General features: G+C 50.0%; 1 pseudogene; it reads right to left on the bottom strand.

The window, feature by feature from the left end:
* Positions 1 to 5187: 5187 nt before the first annotated feature.
* Positions 5188 to 6149, bottom strand: LOC140218534 (uncharacterized; annotated as a pseudogene).
* Positions 6150 to 6749: the final 600 nt, after the last annotated feature.

Raw genomic sequence — 6749 nt, forward strand, 5'->3', positions numbered from 1 at the left:
ATGCGGAACCGGCAATTCAACCGCCGCACGAACTCTACCAACTACACAGGAATTCAGCCACTGGCCACCGACGACCTGCGCGAGACTATCCGAGCGGTCGTGCGGGAGGAACTACAAAAGCTGTTCCCGTCACCGCAGCCTCAAGTGGCTTCGATTGCCGACGCCGTACGTGAGGAGCTCCCACAACAACTCGGAGTAGCCCCTGAATCACCGCAGCCTCAGCCGCAAGCGATGACATACGCCGCTGTAGCCCGCCGCCACGTTCCCCCTCCGCGCCCACGGCAGGGCCCAGTGACGACACAGTTCCGTCGTCCACCACCAACCCCGCCGCCAGCACGCCAACCCGTCACCCCACGCGGCATTCCAAGGAAGACTGACGTTTGGCGCGCCCCTGACCATCGCCCGCTTTGCTATCACTGCGGAGAAGCCGGGCACATCTACCGCCGATGCCCATACCGGGAGATGGGACTCCGAGGGTTCGCCGTGAACGCGCCGCGACCACAGATTGGCGAACGACCTCGCGATATCGCCGACTACCTCGCCGCCACTAAGTGGAGCCCTCGACGACCGTCCCGTTCGCCGTCACCAGGCCGTTACCTGTCGCCGCAGCGCCGGCCATACACTGGCCCAGCCCGGGGCCGGTCTGCGAGCCCATATCCGGAAAACTAAAAGCAGCAACCGATGGAGGTGCGGTTGCTGTTCGTCGAACTGACGAAGATCCTCCGACGCCGACGGTGACGCCGAAGAGACCATCTCCACGACATAATAATGACACGCCGCCGTCCCGACGAAGTCAGAAAGCCAAGACTACACCGACAAAAGACGACTTGACGACGCGACGTTCCAGCTTCAGTTCAACACGACGCAGCCGTGATCCGACGCCAAGACCATTCTGCAATACAGCCAGACAAGTCACAGGAGGACAACTGCCTACCATCCGCAGACGAATGGTCTCACGGAGCGCCTGAACAAGACCCTCGCCGACATGCTAGCAATGTACGTCGACGTCGAGCACAAGACGTGGGATGCGGTCCTGCCGTACGTAACATTCGCTTATAACACGGCGGTACAAGAAACAACACAGATCACGCCATTTAAGCTGGTTTACGGCAGGAACCCGACGACGACGCTCGACGCTATGCTGCCGCACGTCACTGACGAGGAAAATCTTGACGTCGCTTCCTATCTCCAGCGCGCCGAAGAAGCTCGACAGCTCGCCCGCTTACGGATCAAGAACCAGCAGCGTACCGACAGCCGACAGTACAACCTGCGACGACGCTTCGTCGAGTACCAGCCCGGCGACCGTGTTTGGGTATGGACCCCGATACGCCGACGAGGACTAAGTGAGAAGCTACTGCGACGCTATTTCGGACCCTACAAGGTTATCCGACGTATTGGCGCACTGGACTATGAGGTCGTGCCAGACGGCATTTCGCATTCACAGCGGCGCCGCGCACGATCTGAAGTGGTCCACGTGGTGCGCCTTAAACCCTTTTACGGACGCTGACGAACTTCCTTATTTTGTTGTCTTCTTTGCTACGAGTGCTTTTCCTTATTACTTTCGTTTGTTTGCAGCATCGGGTCGATGCTTTTTAAGAGGGGGGTATTGACACGTGTACTTATCTTTATCGGGCGACCACGTTCGGCCGCCTGACAAATGTTATCGCACAGCGCGGGACGCGTCTGCATGTATCCGAAGTTTCTGGAAAGTTATCGATGCTTCTATCCGCTGTCTGTTGTCGCCGAACCTTGTATTATCTGATTTCATCGCGTGACTCGAATGTTGTAGAACTTTGTGGAAGACACGCGGGTCCCATCGGTTAATCTGGAACATTCGACGGCTGATCTATAAAAGCCGACGCGCTTTACCCGCTGATCAGATTTCCGACGATCGCCGACTGTGTTCGCCGCTTTCGTTGTGCTATAAGTGTAGCCTGTATTGTGGGCACAGGTTCGCCCAATAAAATCTAGTTTTGCCTTTCACAGTATTGCTACTGTGTTCTTAACGTCACCACCACGTGACAATATGCTAGTTACTTCCCAGACAAGTTACCAAAAATATTGCTTCCGAGTTCTTCCAAACGTTTGTTCACGATATCGCTCAATCTGTAATTTCTAGTACACTGAAATTTTATTTGCCGTCTACAATAGCGACGTTCAAAAGGCATATGCAGGGCACCATACACATAGCTGTCATCTTTGGGCCCTGAGACAGAGTTGCCTACGCTCTCTTCAATGCCAGCAATGCGTCATGTCAGCAGCATGTCCGGTGTGCCGGCAGCGCAGGTAGCACGCGGTAGCGTCCATGCGGTAGCATCTAGGGACCCTACATGCAAGCTGTGCATGTAGCCTCTTTAGTAGCGCCCACCGCACAGCAGATGGCTATTTGACCAAGACGAGACTCGCAATGAGGCTTTGTCTGTGGCTGGATACTATTGCGTGCATACCCACCTCTGCAGGATTATGGCGTAGTTCGGTGTGATGGGGTGTGCAGTTTCGAACATGCACTGCACCCATCTTAAGATTGTGGCTAGTATTATCTCCAATTATTCTGCTTTGCCGGTAACTATTCCATCCTTACTACTACTCTCGATTGCGTGAGAGCCCGCATTTTTTCACATCTGCAGTGCGTCGCAGTAGTGCCTTTTAGAGCTCCCGGAGCTTCTTTGAGCTTCGCTACAGTAACCCCTTGAGAGCTATCTTACACGCGACCCCCACCAGAACCTCCCAGAAACTTCAGCGCTTACCACTGAACTACCGTGAAATATTCCAGAGGCGAGCAAGACTGAATGGTCGACAGGAGGCAGAGAAAGGATCAGCTGTGGCTTCGCTCGGCTAACCCTGGATATGCAAAGCAAAAGCCTTATTTAGCCTGGTTAAGTCTTGGTTTCAATTTGTTAGCCTTTGATTTAGCTGTAATTATTATACTTAGCTATACAGTCATCGTTATGCGAAGTATGAGAGCTGCGCCTAAGTATGTGGCATCGTTCGACGGTGCGACGCTGTTGTGCCACAGGGAAAATGCAAGTGCTAGACATGCAGAGAGACGCTGCGAGCATGCGCACCGTCACCATCGCAGCACGAACAGTCAGGGCGGGAACACCGTCGGTACATCAATCTCAAAGTTACGACGCATGTTGCAATCTGGACCCTCTCCAGTGAAGCATCTCGCCGGGCGATATTTGCATGGTGGTCAGACTCCGCTTGGTAACGACGGCTCAAAGCCTCGCGTTGCCGCGCAACACACAGAGGAGACGATCCGGCCTCGCTCTCATCCATTGCCACGCTCGCCCTGACTAAGCAAGTGCGGCTATCCTCTTATCCAGGCGCGCCGTGAGTCACGTGGTCAGGCGTCGTCTCAGCTGCGGAAAGCGCGTGCGCGAAGCCGGCGTCGGCAGCTACTGCACGCGGTGGCGTCGGGGCTCGGCGCGGCTACGGCGGAGGTGCGGTCAAGTGAAAGTCAAATACGCCGCGAGGACAAAGCTCGGCTTGACGAAGTTAGTATAGCTTTCGCTTTAAAAATTTGGATAACCCTTAAGCTACGCGTTTAATAGTGGAACACGATATTCTTGCGCTATCCGATTCCAGCTTGGGCCTCCAAATTTCCTCATGTCGTGACCCCATCTAACCTTCATCCGTCCTCGAATGGGCTTCTATTCCCTTCGCGTACATCCTGTAACTCTGGTCCACTGGTTACCTGCCGTACGCTTTGCATGGCCTGCCCAGCTCCATTTCTTTTTACAGCGCAGATGTATATAGCTAGGATCCCGGAATTCGTGGCGTAACATCGACAGAAAACAATGATGGGCCGATCGCGGCAGCCGTGGTAGGCAGAGCAATGGCTCATACCTTCGACAGGCAGAGGGGACAAGCAGTGACTTAGCGCAAGCAAAAGAGTTTTTTGCGTGTGTTTGCGCGCAACAGAAATATGTTTTCTCGTATATTCAAGTTACTATCCGACGCCAAGTCTGTAGGTTGTGTGTAAGTCGTAGTTTACGTATTTCTTGACGCATTTTATTTTCAAAAATTAAATTAGTTAAATACCACCTCAGCGTCACGCGAAGGAGCCGGCATTGTGGTGGTTCGGGATTATTTTTTCTGACGGAAAATGAAGCGAACACCAGATTTTCTGCGACCCGGGCCTTTCACCTGGTCGACTTAATATTAGACCCCACGCATCCACGCAACGAGTGAATAACACCCTTGCCGTTCTCCGCTCTCAGCTTGCATTCATGAGGGAGGGCGAGAGAGGAAAAGCGACGTAAAAAGGAAAAAAAAAACGTACTACTGCACACGACATGTGCGGCGGAGACACTTCGTAAATTCAGAATTCCGGTAAAGTATGGTACGGTTATGATTTTTCTAGAAAAGGAACACAATAGAAATTTTTTCCGCGGATCGACAAATTACACAAGGCGTGCAAGCGCGATGCTGCATTTAGGACAATTAAAGAATGGAACACCCACCCATCAAATGAACAATTCTATGCACACCGTGGTAGCTTTGCGGCTATGACATTACCCCATCCAGGTCGCGGGTTTAATCCCAACAGTGGTAGCTGCATGTTGACGGAAGGAAATAAAAACAGGCCATGCACTTAAATTGAGGTGCACGTTAAAGTCGTCTTCGACGGCTTGCCTTATAATGCAATTCTGGTTTTGGCACGTACAGCCGCATAATTACAGTTTAGCACTTCTTCCACGATGCAGTGTACCGATTATGGTAATTACAACGCTAAAATTCTCAGATGTTATCAATAACGGCGCGCAATGACACCTAAAGCAAACACGTCTCGCTTTGTGTTGTGTGCACTACGCAAACAAACCACAGTAATACACACAAGGTAACGTTTCGCACGCACTAAGCACTCCAGTGTTGCACAAAACGCCGAATAAATGAAATATTCGCCGTCAGCACCACCCCTAATCACCGAAAAAAAAGCTAACAGTGCAGAAAACTTCGCTAACAATGACTGCCACAATGTCTGGGATCGGCATGATTTTTCATTGTAGCTATATAGGGGAGAGTTGAGATGAAAGGGACACTTTTCACAAATGTATTTTTAGTTTTCTTTATTTTGAACGCAACCAGATCTTCGATGGATAATAGTACAATGGAAACATGCTGCACACATTCTGAGGAGCACTGGTTCCTACCAATTCTGGCGCAGCTTTAAAAAAATAGTTTCTAACAGCTAAAATCTGGCCCATTCCACCCCTCCCCTTGGCTGGAGTGGGACATAGTTTGGGAGGGTTCAGAATCATCGAATGCAACGGCAACAGTCTCTTGTTCACTTGAAGAACTGAAATCCTTCGGAAGTCACCGTTTCTTTTTTGAACGGTAATGGCGGCAGTCTGGACTGCCGCCACTACCTGTCGTGAAAACCTTTCTGCCGCTTCTTGTTCAAACACATGTTTCTCTGGTGTATACTTAAGGACTTTTGCCCTACCTTTCTTTATTCCTTTTTGGCCTTTCTTACGGAGTGCAGCCTTAGGGCAGGGCCTGAGATCGCATGGAATTATTCAGCTTGGCGATGTCCTTGACATCGAGGCTGCTTTATCGACAGTAGGCGTTAAGGCATGTATAGGTATGCTTCGAGCTCCGTCGGTGTTTGCTTGAGAGTTCCAAACAATTGCCAGAAGGCTTAAGCTGTTTGTTTCACTGATGACAGCTGCTGTCTGCCGGGACACCTGTCCACTTGGGGATATTACATGTCAGTCAGTTACTGATGACATGAAGTAGTCATCCGAAGTGAACGGTTCCCTATTGAAAGGTCAAATGCCCGTTTTCTGAAAGACCGAAATTATGTTCTTTTGTTTCACCTTTATTACGTAGGCGGATCCCACTAGTTCTCCAACATTGTAGCTAAGAATGACCTTCCCTGGGTTATTTATGAGCCAAGCTTTGCAAGCAGCGGTGCATCGAGATTTCAATGCTCCATACACGGACACATCAAGTGGCTGCAGGTGGTGGCTACAGTGTGGGGAGAAGGTCAGCAGAATTGCGCCGCTCTCCTTGGCTTTGTTGATGGTGCTCATGCTGACAAGGCTTTCATTATTGTCAACAATTAGAAGAACGGATGCTTCCTTCGACCACTTTGCATGCCTCACAATGTGTTCAAATGTCAGTGAAAACAGTTCGCCGGACATCCACCCCGATCTTTTTGCCAAACCAAGAGTTCCGGCTTTCTTTTGTATACTTTATACTTTCTTTTGTATACCATTGGCGTCTTCCTGAATATTGAAAAGGATCAATATTTTGCAAATGTAAAAGGTGTAAATGTAAAAATGTACAAAACATGCTTAACTTCATTGCATGCACTTAACAGCCCTCCTGCTGCAGTCTACTATTCACGCGCTTATGCCGGACTGCTCACAAATGTGCAGAATAATCGAAGCTTTTTAGTGGAGCGACATCGCATTTTATAATGGCCCTTTCGTTTAAGGTGTCAAATTGATTTTTCATGTAGTCAGCCTGTCTCTTGTTTACTATAATTTTCCTGGCACCGAATATTTATAAGCCTAATATATGAAATAAGCATAGGTGACAGCTTTCGGAGAAAATGTGGCTCAACCATGAAGTTCATTCGCTAGACACAGCACCAGCCTTACTGTGGGGAGGAATAGGACAGTGTCCCATTCCATCCTCAACTCTACTGTCCAATCCCTCCCAAGCTACGTTGCCCAAAGCAAAAAAAAAGCACTGAACTGCAAAAGTTTCTTTGCTTATGGCAAATATGTTATTGCTTG

This window comes from Dermacentor andersoni, chromosome 5 (assembly GCF_023375885.2).
Source record: "Dermacentor andersoni chromosome 5, qqDerAnde1_hic_scaffold, whole genome shotgun sequence".
NCBI lineage: Eukaryota > Metazoa > Arthropoda > Arachnida > Ixodida > Ixodidae > Dermacentor > Dermacentor andersoni.